The sequence below is a fragment of the Procambarus clarkii genome, chromosome 65 (genome assembly GCF_040958095.1).
Source record: "Procambarus clarkii isolate CNS0578487 chromosome 65, FALCON_Pclarkii_2.0, whole genome shotgun sequence".
Lineage (NCBI taxonomy): Eukaryota > Metazoa > Arthropoda > Malacostraca > Decapoda > Cambaridae > Procambarus > Procambarus clarkii.
This window is the reverse complement of record NC_091214.1, coordinates 8,702,518-8,717,643: the sequence shown is the minus strand read 5'-3', so window position 1 is coordinate 8,717,643 and position 15,126 is coordinate 8,702,518.

Below are 15,126 nucleotides of genomic sequence, written 5' to 3'. Positions count from 1 at the left end.
ACCATATCAAGAGATACTGCATACATTTAACATTAATTAAGCACACAAAGAATTTAAACAACTTAATCTTTTCCACAAAGGATTTCAATGTTAAAAATACATATGCAATGTTAAACAAACATGAAAGAAACTGTACTACAAAGTTACAAAATATTGAATGAGATATCTGCATTATTCAAACAATATTAAATTTAGTTTAGCACAATAAGTAAATACTTTTCATTACATAGGAACACAATTAATCATCAAATCGTGTAGGGCGTTTAACATGACGTTTAGGACGAGAGTCCTTAAATGCAATAACATCCCTTGATGAATTGTTTGTCGGGTTATAACTATTTTTTTCTTTTTCTTTTGCACGACTTTGCACTTCATCATTTTCTACACTAGTTGGAATCACTTTGAAATAAGCCATATTACGTGTTATACTATGATCTCTATTACTAGCTGTTACCATAGTTCCTTTTACACTAATCACTTTATATGGTTTTGTATCATACGGCATATCTAACTTTCCCTCTTTTTTCTTTTTAACGAGAACAGTGTCACCAACCTTTATGAACTGTTCCTTTGCACGTTGATCATGAGCAATTTTCATTTTGCCCTTGGCTAGTGCATCCTTCTGAGCGAGACGTTTATCCGTTACCTCGGCTGGCATGACGGGTAGTGCGATTCTCATAGGACGTCCAAATAAAAGTTCGCCAGGCGACTTGCCCAGTGTTCCATGTGGTGTTGCACGGTAGTTCCTGAGAAAAGCATACATAGCTTGTTTCCAGGATCGTCCTTCGGCATGAGCACAGCGTACCGCTTTCATGAGAGGTTGCATGAATCTCTCAACTTCTCCATTTGCTTGAGGATGTAGTGGCATCACACGGCGGTGTTTGAATCCAATATGCTCAGAAAAGTTGACGAAGTCTTGTCCATTGAATGGCGGTCCATTGTCTGTCTTGACAACTTCAGGAATGCCAAAGTTTGAAAAGATCTTGTCGAGTTTCGGGATGACAGCCTTTGCAGATGTGGAAGTGATGATTTCTACTTCTGGATAACGTGAGTGATCATCAATGACTACCATCAAGTACTCTCCAGTTGGTAGTGGTCCGCAGAAGTCCATCGATACTTCCGTCCATGGTGCAGCAGGTAGTGGTGAAGGTTGTAGAGGTGTTGGTCTTGAAGTATCCACTGCAGCTTGGCAAGGGACACAGGCATCATGCATATCCTTTGCTTGACGATCAATGCCAGGAAACCACACCTTTTCTCATAGCAGCTGTTTGGTCCTAACAAGACCTTGGTGTCCTTGATGTGCAAGCTTCAGAGCACGTTGCTGGAGAACAGCTGGAATCACGATACGAGTACCTCGCAGCACAGTGTCGCGTTGTTGCGTAACACTTAATTCTGTCTGGATGCGTTCAAGTGCTTTGAATGCATCTTGGTCAACTCCTGAGGGTGGGATGCGTGGAAACTTTTTCTTAGTCAATGCATCCACTGTTGCTTGCAGAGTTGGGTCCTCCAGGGTTGCAGTACGGATTTCATCAAGAGTGAGAGCCTTAGGGACTGCATCACAGGTTACAGAGTGTACATATTCCTCGGCAACTTGCTGATGCTTGGTGATGGTGAAACTGTTTGCAGGATGTCGACTGATGTAATCAGCGGAATTGCCTGCACCCGGCTTGTATTTCACCGTAAAGTTGTATGGTTGCAGACGAAGAGCCCATCTCTCAATGCGAGCTGGTGGTTTGGACTTTGGATTATTGAAGATGGTCTCCAACGGTTTGTGGTCAGTGACCATCGTGGTGAAGGGCGCACCAAGCAGATACACATTGAAGTGTTCACAGCCCCATACAAGAGCAAGAGCTTCCTTCTCTGTCTGACTGTATCGTTGCTCAACATCTGAGAGAACGGCTGGCGTAGGCAATTACTACTCGGGAATCTGGTTGACCAGGTTTGTGTTGGGCTAAAACAGCACCTAAACCAACAGGACTAGCATCCACCGTTAATTCAGTGTCCATTGATGGATCAAAGTATGCAGCAGTCGCATTCTCTACTAGTGCATCTTTCACAGCATCAAATGCATTTTGCTCGATATCGCTCCAGTACCATGATGCATTTTTCTTCAGGAGCTCACGTAGAGGCTTCGTAATGATAGCAAAATCTGGAATGAAGCGAGAACAGTAGTTTGCCATTCCCAGAAAACTATGTACTTCAGTGGACGTTGAAGGAGGTGCAGCATTCTTGATATCTGCAACTTTCTTAGGATCTGGAGACAGACCTTTGTCACTAAGTACATGTCCAAAGAATTCAATTTTATGTTGATTGAACTCACACTTTGCTCGGCTTAGCGTCAAATTCTTTTCTCGTAAGCGTTGCAATGTTGCACGAAGAGCTTTGTCGTGTTCAGCTTGGGTACGGCCATAAACAATGATGTCATCAGACATGTTGTCAGCATTAGGTATGTCTTGCAATACCTGGCTGATGATGTGCTGGAATACCTCGGCAGCACTGTTGATACCAAAACTCAGGCGCTTGTACCTATACAGACCTCGATGTGTCGTAAACGTTGTGATGAAGCGACTCTCATCATCAAGTTCAAGCTGATGATAGCCCTCGTTTAAATCTAACTTGCTGAATACGGTTGCACCATTCAAGCGGTAGATCATATAATCTACAGTGGGTGTAGGATGGCGTTCACGCATTATTGCCTTGTTGGGAACACGCATGTCCACACAAATGCGTATCTCATCTGGATTCTTCGGCTTTGGTGGAGTGACAATTGGGCTTACCCATGGTGTTGGGCCTGTTACTGGTTCAATGATATCTAGTTCTATCAGCCTATCCAGTTCGGCATCGACTTTCTTGCGAGTATGGAATGGTTGTCGGCGATGTGGTTGGGCAACTGGAATTACATCTGGGTTGATATGCAGATGTACTTTGCTATCAGTATAACAACCTATGGATTTAAATCGATCAGAAAATTCAGCAACAATACCATCAACATTGTTTGCAGATTCCACTGCTACAGCATTAGAAAGCTGAAGTAGCCCCAATTTGGTTGAAGTCTTGTAACTGAGTAAAGACTCCTTTGCATTCCTAACAACATAGAATGTAGTAATGAGCATTGCATTCTTTGACTTAATCTCTGCAGTGAAAGTTCCAATCACTGGCAAGGCTAACTTCGAAGCATAGGCAGTGGCTTTACCATTGTATTTTTCTAGCTTTGGGAACTGTTTTCTAAATTTTTCATAGTGGCACTCAGCCATGGTGTCAATGTTTGATCCAGTGTCAATAAGAACTTTGAGACAAATACCAGCAATATATACACGTGTCTCTGGGTTGTTTGGAAGATCATTCCATTCTGTGATTGCTTGTACTCCATAAGTATAATCACATTCACTGTCATCTGAGACTGGTTGTAATGAAATGTTGTCTTGTACATTATTAACATTCTGGATATGAGGTGCAATATTGTGTTTACCACCTCGACCCCTATGACCTGATCCTCGTACAGTGCTTTTATTCACTAACTGTAGTTTCTTTAGTGCGGAACGACACATAGCACCAAAATGACCTCGTTTTCCACACTCATAGCACTTCTTACCTTGAGCAGGACAAACATTATCTTGGTGTGGGTAGTCTCCTCCACAATTGTAACATTTATTGTTGACACCCTCTGATGTGGGTCGTCGTGACTGTTTGAGTCTTGTTCCTTGACTCCAGTTGTGATGTGGTTCTCGGCTCAATTTACTGTTAGGTTTGCCATGATATCTTCTTTGATCACGGTGTCCTCCCTGAACCTTACGTACCTCATCACTGTTAGTAACAGTGGCAGAACCGTTATTAGCACTGCACTCCATGACACGAGCATCACGTGCAGCATCTTCCATTCGACGAGCCATATCCAGTATCTTGGTAAGAGAACTGTCATCATCAACAAGTTCTAGAGCTCTTCGACGAAGACGTGTAGATGTGCATGATTCAATTATTTGCTGTTTGATTTCTTTGTCAACATCAGCAAACTCACAATGGGCTGCTAAACCCTGCAGACGTGTGTGGTATTGATCCACAGTTTCATTAGAGAGTTGTTTTGCTCTCCTGAAATGCATAATTTCCATAGCAGTATTTTGCCTTGGTTTGAAATGCTCTGTTAGTTTGGCTTTGGCAGTGTCATAATCTTTGGCACCACCAGTGTCTTTCAGTGTGTCAAAGATGTCACAAACTCTATCACCTGCATAATGAAGTAGAAAGGCACGCTTTCTTTCAGCACTTTTGATGTCAGAAACTATCAACAAATTTTCAAACTTTTTAAGCCATTTGACCCACCTCTGTGACAGGTTTGTCTGGTCACAGTCAGGATCAAATGCAGGAAACTGAGGTATATTTGCCATTTTTACTGAATAAATGTAACTTATCACTTAAATGTTCCTCAGAATATTAAACACTTACTGCACTGTATATGTTAGTCAAGAATTCACTGTAATTACTTTAATTTTGCAAAGCACACAAGCATTTTAATGCAAAAGTTCACAACAGTGCACAATATAGCAGCAACTGACTTCTTACCTAGCCCTTGTGTACATGTGTTGTTCCTACTCACAGCAGCAGCACAGCAGTTGGCACAGCAGTTGGTACAGCAGTTGGTACAGCAGTTGGTTCAGTGTGATGAATTTTGTAGCACGAAGCGTCGTTTCGTAACCAAAACATCAGGTTTTGTACACATCAAAGCGTCGTTTCGTACACAACGTCGGCAGATTCCTCAGTACACAGTTTCTTCAGCACAGCTTTGGTAGCACACAGCTTGGGTAGCACACAGCATTGGTTAGCACACAGCATCGTTTAGCACACAGCATTGGAGAATCGGTTAGCATACAGCATCGGGTATGGCGCTCACAGCTTCTCTTCCTCCTCCAGGCAGCATGCTTCTCCCTTGTGTTTGAAACTGAACAAATACCTGCGTTCACAGTTCATCCTCGTCGCCAATGTGGTGTTTGTGTGTTACTGAGGAAGTCTTGGCTGTAGGGTTGATGTAAAGTCATGACTTGGTTACTGACTTTAATACTTAATATGATTACATGACTAGTAGCTACCAAGCTTGGCAGGCGTCCTGTACGCTCTTGTTTACCTTCTGTCTCTCTGGCATCTCAGCCGCCGCACATAGAAAACGGATGGTACCATTTTCTGTGAACATGACAGTATGTTGCAATTTTTTTCCACTTTTGGACTGCCTCGGGTCGTGCAAACTGACAATGGTACTAACTTTAAGTCTGATATTTTTGAGCAATTTTGTATGGAACATGGAATAACTCATAAGGTTTCCAGCCCATACCATCCACAAAGTCAGGGGGTAATTGAACGTTTCCATCTAACTCTGAAGCAGATGTTGAAGACATCTTGCGAGAGTTCCCACACCTTCTGGGATGAGAATTTACCGTATGTTTTGTTTGCGGCTAGAGAGGGATTACAAAGTTCACTGGGTTGTTCTCCTTTTGAGTTAGTCTTTGGCCATAAAGTTCGTGGACCCTTGCAAATGTTACAGGAGAATCTGTTAGGGAACGTAACGTTAACCGAAGGTTCGGATTTCTTTGCGCAACACCACCAGAGACTCAAGGACTGCAAGGTGGCGGCACTAAAGTATCTTGGGAAGGCCCAAGAAAAGATGAAAGAACGTAACGATGCTAAATCTAAGTTGCGGGTATTTCCGCCTGGCGACCCTGTCCTGGTATTAAAGCCTCGACTAGGGAACACTATGTCCCACAAGTACGAAGGCCCCTACATTGTGACAGAAAACACTGGGGACCTCACGTACAAAGTGAGGCACTCTGACAAACGTTACCAGGTAATGCTCGTACATGTAAATCGGCTGAAGAAGTTCCAGGGCCCCAGGCCCATTGCACTAACCAATGTTTCCATTTCCAGTGAGAGAGGGGATGATTGTTCTGGGGACCCAACTAATCTCATTTCCAATAATTCTAGTTCTGTGAATGCTGTGGAGGAGGGACTGTCCCATTTGCAGATGGCCCAACGTGAAGAGGTGCAGTCGTTGCTTGATGAATTCTCCAGTCTGTTCGGGGAGGTCCCGACCCAGACTGATGCCATTTGCCATGATGTCAAGTTGACGGACTACACCCCCATTCGCCTTCAACCCTATTGGATGAGTCCAGAAAAGAAGGCCATCGTACGGAAGGAGGTCGACTTCTTGCTCCAGCACGGCCTCATCCGGCCGAGCCAGGGCTCTTGGTGCTCGCCCTGCCTTTTGGTCCCCAAACCAGACGGCTCATGGCGATTATGCACCGACTATCGGCAGCTCAACAAGGTGACCATTGTGGATGCCTATCCACTGCCTCTCCTCGAGGACTGCATCGACAAGCTGGGAAACGCCAAGTACGTCTCGAAATTCGACCTCTCGAGGGGGTATTATCAAATCCCACTCACTGAACGTGCTAAACAACTAACTGCGATCGTGACACCAGAGGGTGTTTTTGAGTATCAAGTGTTACCATTCGGCTTGCGTAATGCCCCTGCCACGTTCCAGAGGCTAATGAACTCTCTGCTCGCTAATGTGCCAAATTGTCGGGCGTATTTAGATGATATCGTGCTCTTTGACAGTAATTGGGCTGACCACATAGCTAGGTTACGCCAGTTGTTTGCAATCTTGAAAAGGGCAAATTTTACCCTAAATGCTAAAAAGTGTCATTTTGGCCAAGGCACAGTGACGTACCTCGGTTATGAAGTGGGCCAAGGAAAAGTGTTACCTCGGCAAGATAAAATCAGTGCCATTCTGGAATATCCAGTGCTAAAGTCTAAAAAGGACGTTCAAAGATATATCGGTATGTGTGCGTACTATCGACGCTTTTGTCAGAACTTTTCCAGTGTTGCCACTCCTCTCACAGACTTGTTGCGGAAAGCCGTTAAATTTAAGTGGTCATCAGACTGTGCAGAGGCATTTAAAAATTTGAAATTGATCTTAGCTTCCGCCCCAGTGCTTGCTAGTCCAAGGTTCGACCGACCGTTTAAAATTCATGTTGACGCATCTGACTCGGGTGCTGGTGCAGTGTTGTTGCAAACTGGAGATGATCAAGTGGAACACCCAGTATATTATTACTCTGTGAAATTCGACAAGGCGCAACGTAATTATTCAGTGGTAGAAAAAGAGGCGTTGGCGCTAGTGTTAACATGTAAAAAGTTCGAAGTTTATCTCACAGGTAATATAGTGGAAGTGTACACGGACCATAACCCACTAGTCTTCCTGACTCAGATGAAGGGTAAGAATAAACGCATCCTCAGGTGGGCGTTGTACCTACAGGACTTCAATCTTTCCATTACCCACCTACCGGGCTGACTCAACGTGATGGCCGACGCTCTGTCCTGGTTGCCTGAATAACATTCATCTGGGCAACAGGAAGCCATTTACCAGCTGTTATGCTTTAGTTTTTTTTTTCTTTAGGTTCTCCTGTGACATTAAATATTCCGTGTCCAATTTATTTACTTCCCTGTTTTTTTTTTGTTTTATTGTGTATGTTTTTTTTCTTTCAGAGAACTCCTTTGTATTTTTCTTGCAGAGAAATTGTTGTTTTTGATTGATTTTTTGTTTTTGTCATATGTTTTTTCTTTTTATTCTCTGTATACTCTTACAAAAAAATATGACTACTATTCTAGTAGTCACATTTTTTTTTACAATACAATACAATACAATACAATTTTATTTAGGTAAGGTACATACATACAATAAATATTTACAAGGATTGTTTTCTCTGAAGGGGGAGGAGTGTTACGACCCTGGGTTCTTCAGTGGAAACCAGAGGTCAAAATTTAACTTATTAAGCTACGTTAGAGTAGGGAATCGCAACCCGATGCGTCATTGTTTGTATCTTCCCTGCCAGACGTAAGACTATTCTTGTTTCTCAAAGAGCATTTAAAGACTGAGCTGGGGGTTGATTATTAAATAATAACATAGGCTCCAACTATGTTTAATAATACTCTAATCATTTGTAAAGTAAACCTGAGTAAACTTGGTATAGGGCCGCGGTACGATTAGTTGAGCAGTCTGCCGGCAACGAGCCAGCTGGCGGGAGGCTGATCTGGACTGAAGCGGTCTTCTCTGGTTGCTGGCTGTGGTGAAAGGAACCTCCTATCCTTCCTCTTCGTTTCCTTATTTCTGTGTCTTGTTCAAGATAAGTATATTGAGCACATCATTATTCAATATCTGGCATACTCATGTTCTATGTGTAGGGTATTATATTTTGTGTGTAGAAGGTGTGTTTAGAGTTTATATTACTAGTTATTCTAAAGGGGGTCCCATTGGAACCACGTGGTCCCCTACCCTAAGCTGACTCTAACTTCAAGTTATTCAATAGTAGAGCTTTACCCTAGCTTGTGCTCAGTGTAAAACTTTGTATCCTGTTTATGTGGACCAAGGCTTTTAACGTAAGGTAGTGTGGTAAAGTAATTATTATTATTGTTATTGGTGTGAGTGTGTATGGGGGGTTGTTAAGGGGTTAATAAATAAGTACCTTAGAACAGAGCATCTTTTCTTCCTGTGTGGGAGTGCATTGATCAACCCTTAGACTGACATATATGGTCTAGTAGCAAGTTATTATTACTGTGGATAGTTTATTTTGGGGGCCGGGCCTTTTAGCTCTCCCATATTTGATAACTCTGTCTTCTAACTACCCTTACCCCTTAATTGTACCAATTCCCCATAGCAAGCCACCACATATTATATTATAACAGCTTCCAACAATTTAACATCCTTACCTTGATACTTGAGACTGGTCTCTGTGAAGTACTTCAGGGCACTGTGCCCCTGCACCCGTGCACTAACATTGCCACCTACACACCTGGTCTCTATACGATACTCTGCTCTGTGGGCGCAGGCGGCCTCAATAATCCATCTGTACTTCTCTGCTGCTGTCAATCCCATTGCAGGAAAGATTAGAGTGTGCCACTCACTGTCTTCGTCTTGTCGTCGTTGTTGTTGTTGTTGTTGAGGTTGCTGTTGCTGCTCACCCTGTCGCTGTAACCTGTTCCGTTTCATGCTGTTTCTACCTTGGACTAGGCAGTAACCTTCATCGTCTGTTGTAGAGTCACCTGTACCAGTACTGTTGGAGGGCCCCGGGTTGGGATCCTCACCGGAGGGCCCCGGGTGGGGACCAGCACCCAGGGGCCCCTGCCGGGGACAAGGGCTTACGCCGGGGGGGGATGCCGTTATGGTTCCCGGGTACACCAGCCATGGTCACTTGTTGTTTCGAAGTCTTACTCCTTGTGTCAACAGCCATCTATTTGCTGCGGCTCACTTCATGTGTTGTTGGGTGGTATGTCTTCAACACTGCACTCTGCCCTACGTACACACACACATGTACATATAGACACCTACAAGGCACAAGGTTTACACTCACACGTAGTGTAGGGGCACTATATGGGGTGTCCTGGCAGTCTCTCGTGTAAACACACTAGTCGCGCACACAAACCACGACCTTGGGTAGGGAGGGCACAAAGGCTATTTTCACGCGCGTGGTGCCTCAGGCTTCAGGTGGGAGAAATTGAATTATTCACAGAAACATACTGGAGCCTGTCAGTAAGGTAAGAGTTGATGTATTGCAGGGAATGTCCTCTGACCCCATAATGATGTAATTTAAGAAGAAGGTTTTGGTGGTTGACCGTGTAAAAAGCCTTACGCAGGTCCACAAATAACCCAACAGGGAACTAATTTTTATCAAGATTTGATTATCATTATTTTTACCTAATCTGGCGGGAAACGCTGGCGGGTGGCACCGGCACTGCTGCAGAAAATTCATGTTAATTTCGTCTCCACTCAATATTGCATGGTCTAACTGCTGCCCAGCACGAGTTAAGTGCATGGAGACTTAATATGCCATAACTCACAGCGAACCTCAACAGTAATCAACCAAAATTAACCAATTTTCGCCTGCCTATCGACGTCCCTTCTGCCAAGCGTTCACTATACGCCTATCCCCACTATAATTCTCCAAGTATCTACCTCTAGAAATACTACCAAGAATCTATCGCCGTAAACATGCCCAAACATAGCAACAAGCATGGTAGGGGTGCCTCTTGCTCTTCATCCATAACTCCTAGAGATCTGAATGGAACGCTGGCAACACTGCAATCCTCGCCGATGTTGGTAAACACAGCATCCGCTCCCCCTCCTCACTACCCCCCCCCCCCCTTCAACTCAACTTGAATCTCAAGCTTTAGAATTCATTCAATCTATGGCTCCCTGTCTAAACTTCAAACCTCTGAGGAGTAACCCATAGCTGCAGAAACTGCACAGCCTTGAGCTCCTGCAATCTGAAGCTATTTCGGCTCTCCAAGCCACACCACCTGCACAGCCTAGGTGGAATTTAAGAAAGGCCAATTGGAATATATACCAAGAAGAACTTGAAAAATGGTATGCAACGTACACGCCACCTGAGGATTTGAACATACACGAAACCAATCTGCAGGAAGCCATTGCAGCTGCTGCAAACAAAGCTATTCCAATCATTATCACAGGAAACACAAAACGAAAGAACTATTGGTTCTATAGTAATGAAGTTAAAGAACAGAACCACAGAGTCAACATCTTCAGAAAACATCTAAAGAGAAACCCCACACCAGAAGGAAGAACTCTGCTAAGAGCGGTACGTGATATCTGAAGCAAGACGAGTTTCTCGAGAAGTAAAGGAGGCAAGATGATTTGAGTGGTGTCAAACTCTAAATGAACATAGTAGTCTTGGCAAGATATGGGGTCAGATTAAAACTATATCAGGTCGACCAGCCCGGCCACAGGTATGTATTCAACCATTGCAGGAGGCTGAGAGACTTGCTCTCCAATTTGCAGAAAGAACAGCTTCATATCAGCTTCCTGCAATGGTCCGAAGGCAGCAAGAACAATTAAAACAAGAGAGGTTGACAGTCATTCATGAGAGCATAGCTATAAATGACGAATGTGACTGTCCCTTCACCACACAAGAACTAATCAGGGCCAAAAAAGGTGGTAAGGACACTGCACCAGGTGCTCGGATTCGGATTGATGTCCATAGGGAATGGAAAGGATGGGGGAGGTAGAGGGATGGGGAGATGAAATTCAGGAAGAGGATGCGGGTGTAGAGAGAGAGGAGGTTTGAAAGTTCGGTGGCCTGTCCACCATGGGTTGACATTTTTGTATGTGTTGTTTGTTTGCGTATGTGTTATGTTGGGTTGTCAGTACATTGGCTGGGGGGGCTAGTGTTTGTGACCTTGTTGGTGTCCTAAAGCACTAGAGCCGATGGAGTTGGCTGAAGGAGGCTAATCTTAGAAACATCAGGGTAGTTACACTTCTGCCGCCACGACAAATGGTTTTTTGGTTTTATATTTTTTTTGTAGGTGTTTTATTTATTTATATATATTTTTTTTTTTTTTTTTTTTTTTTTTTTTTTTTTTTTTTTTTTTTTTTATTTATTTATTTATTTTTTTTTTTTATTTTTTTTTTTTTTTTTTTTTTTCTTTCTTTCTTTCTTTATTCTTCATTTGGTGTAGATTGGGTCCGGGATGGGCCACTCATCTGGATCGTCTGGCAGACCGCTTAGTATCTGAGGGCTTGGGAAGGCCTCATCATGGATGTGTCTGATCACTTTTTGTTGGAGAGTGATTCTTCTGGTTCTGTGTGGTGGTTCGTGGATCTCGTAGTCGCTGGTGGTGTTTTCTGCTACGAAGGGATCTTCTGGGTCTGGGACATACATGTTCTTCATACGGTACAGCTGTCTTCTGGCCAGGTAGCTGAGCCTAATGTTCATTGGCTTCATGTTGAGCGTCTCATGGATCAGGTCAGTTCTTACCCTGTCCCTCAGAGTCAGGCCCTCTGCAAAGCGAAGTGCTTTGTTTTGTACTCGTTGAATCTTCAACATGTTGGATTTGTTGGTGAGGTTCAGGGGAACGTAGGGGTATTCCAAGCTAGGCCTTATGATCATTCTGTACAGATGGAGCTTGATGTGGGATGGGGCTTGGTTGAAACGGAAGAGCCTCTCCAGTGAGCCCCGGGCCATCGCTGTCTTCTGGGATACGTACTGGGAGGAGTTGAGTAGCCTGTTGAAGTTGTAACCGAGCACTGTGTTGGAGTTTGAGATGGCTATGGGATCACCCCTGATTCTTATTCCCCCCTCATTTTCAATAGAGAAGGCCATACAGCCGACAGTGCTTAATTGGATCTTTTCTGGGTTAGTGGTGATCCTCCATTTCCTTTCCCAGTTAGCAGTCCTTGCTAGTTCTACGTTTGCCTTACGGGTTACAGTTGCATGCTTGGCCGCTTGGATGCTAGGGTTAGATGTTATTACGTGTGTTACGTCGTCCGCAAATTGTACGATAATGGTGTCCCTATACTCTGCTGATAACATTACATACTCAATGGTCGCACATGCAGGTCCTGCTGGAGAACAAGGAATATTGGACGTCATCAATGCATCTTGGCAGCAAGGCAAACTACCGACCTCTTGGAAGCAAGCAGACATCATACTGATTCCTAAGCCGAAAGAACCTGGCAATTACAGACCCATTTCATTAACATCATTCATTAGTAAAACTGCAGAACGGATGGTCTTAAATAGGCTACTGTGGAAGACTGGAGACCTTCATAAACACATATTTGGCTTCACTAGAGGAGTAGGTACTGCAAACTGCATAGCAACATTACTAGGAACAGTTAACTCGAGTCCAGCTATAGTGATGTTCCTTGATCTAGAAAAAGCATTTGAACTTGCAAGCCCGCAAGCAATATTACACACCTTTGTTAAAAAGGTGTAAAGGGAAAAATGCTAGCATGGATTCAAGATTACCTAAGTCACAGGTATGTCAGAGTAAAGTTGCAAGGACAAGTGTCGGACTACCACTTGCACGAGAATGGGACTCCACAAGGAGGAGTCCTCAGTCCTAGTCTTTTTAACATCCTTGTGGAAAACCTTGTTACCATGACATTTACAGAAGGGGTTAAATTGCTAAGCTATGCTGGTGATATAGCATTAGTCATTACAGGTCCTTCACTTCTAAATAAAGCACAAGGTGCATTAGATAAAGTCGCATCTGAATGCAGTGTTTTAGGGCTAAAAATATCTGCACAGAAGTCTAAGGCAATTAGACTAGGCGGCAACACTCCAGACAGGCACCTGCGCATTCAAGACATTAACCTTCAGTGGGTTGCACAATATTAATATCTCGGAGTGTGGATAGATTTTAAAATGACATTCAATAAGCAAATTCAATATCTAAAGGAGAAAGCAAAATCACGACTAAATATAATGAGAGCAATCACAGGGCCCCGTCTAGGAGCGGGACACAAAGTGTTAAGAATGCCCGAAACGCTTTGCGTAATAGTGGCTTTAGGCATTGTATGTACTAGCTCTACCTATAAGTCAACCAATCCTTGTAAAAATTTATTGTATGTATGTACCTTACCTAAATAAAATTGTATTGTATTGTATTGTATTAATGTTTTACATACTCGCCGTTCGTTCCCTAGTTGATTATGCAGCGCCTGCCTTACTCACTCTTTCTCCTGGTCAGTGGGCAAACGTTGAGGTTCTTCAAAATGATGCATTGCGAATCATAACAGGAGCTCCCAGATGGACTAAAATACTGAACCTAAGACTAGAAACAAAGCTAACGTCGATTGAAATAAGGGTAAAAGGGATTGCTGCATGCATGCTGACCAAGATATTGACTAGACCTAGAATCAGTTCACTTAAAGATATAATCACTGGAGCACTAACTCTGGACAGAAGAGCCTCCAATAGCAACAGGTGGACCCAATGTGCCATAAACACCATCAATACATTCGATATAACAAACACAGTCACTGAGAGAAGTGTCGACGAAATACATGAAGACTTTGTTATGCAAGCCCCTTGGGAATCTCCGCCAGCAGACTTTAAGATTATGGCTCTTGAAGGAAAGAAGAACCAGACAAATCCTCATCTGGTACGTAACATTGCACAGATGCATATAGAAGCAAACATGGCATCCGACAGCTTCACTTACTTCACAGATGGATCAGTAGACCAGCAGGGACAAGAAACCGCAGCTGCAGTTAAAGCAGGAAACTCTGTAAATAGTTGGAGGCTCTCAAATTTGTCAAACTTGTCAAAAATTTTTGAAAAACTAATCTATAAGCAGCTTTACTCATATCTAGCCAAACTCAATATACTTAGCCCGTGCCAATATGGCTTCAGACCCAAAAAAAGCACTAACGATGCACTTATTAGTATGCTTAACTCGATTCATACAGCTCTTGATAAAAATGAGTTCCCTGTTGGGTTATTTGTGGACCTGCGTAAAGCTTTTGATACTGTCAACCACCAAAACCTTCTTCTTAAATTACATCATTATGGAGTCAGAGGACACTCCCTACAATACCTCAAATCCTACCTTACTGACAGGCTCCAATATGTTTCTGTGAATAATACAATTTCTCCCACCCTACCCATCAACATTGGTGTTCCTCAGGGCAGCATACTTGGCCCTCTCCTCTTTCTCATCTACATTAATGACCTACCAAATGCCTCCCAACACCTCAAACCAATTCTATTTGCTGACGACACAACCTTCATTTACTCCAGTCCTGACCCCCTTGCTCTAAATGCCACAGTAAATACTGAGCTAAATAAAGTCCATCTTTGGCTAACTGCCAACAAACTCACCCTTAACATTGACAAAACTTTCTATATTCTGTTTGGCAATAAATCCTCTAATCAAATAAATCTCAAAATAAACAATACCCAAATTTGTAACAAATTAGATGGCAAATTCCTTGGCATTCTCATTGACCACAAGCTGAATTTCCAGGGACACATTCTAAATATATCAAAAAAAGTTTCAAAAACTGTGGGCATTCTTTCTAAGATCAGATATTATGTACCACGCCCTGCCCTGGTGACTCTCTATTACTCCCTTATCTATCCATATCTCAACTATGGTATTTGTGCTTGGGGCTCTACTACCCAAAATCACTTACGTCCTCTAATTACTCAACACAAAGCTGCTATTAGGACAATATCCATCTCTGGCCCCAGGCATCACTCGGTACCCCTACTCAAATCTCTGAATATGTTAGACATCAAGTCACTGCACATTCTCTCATGTGTATTATACATATATAAAACGCTAAAC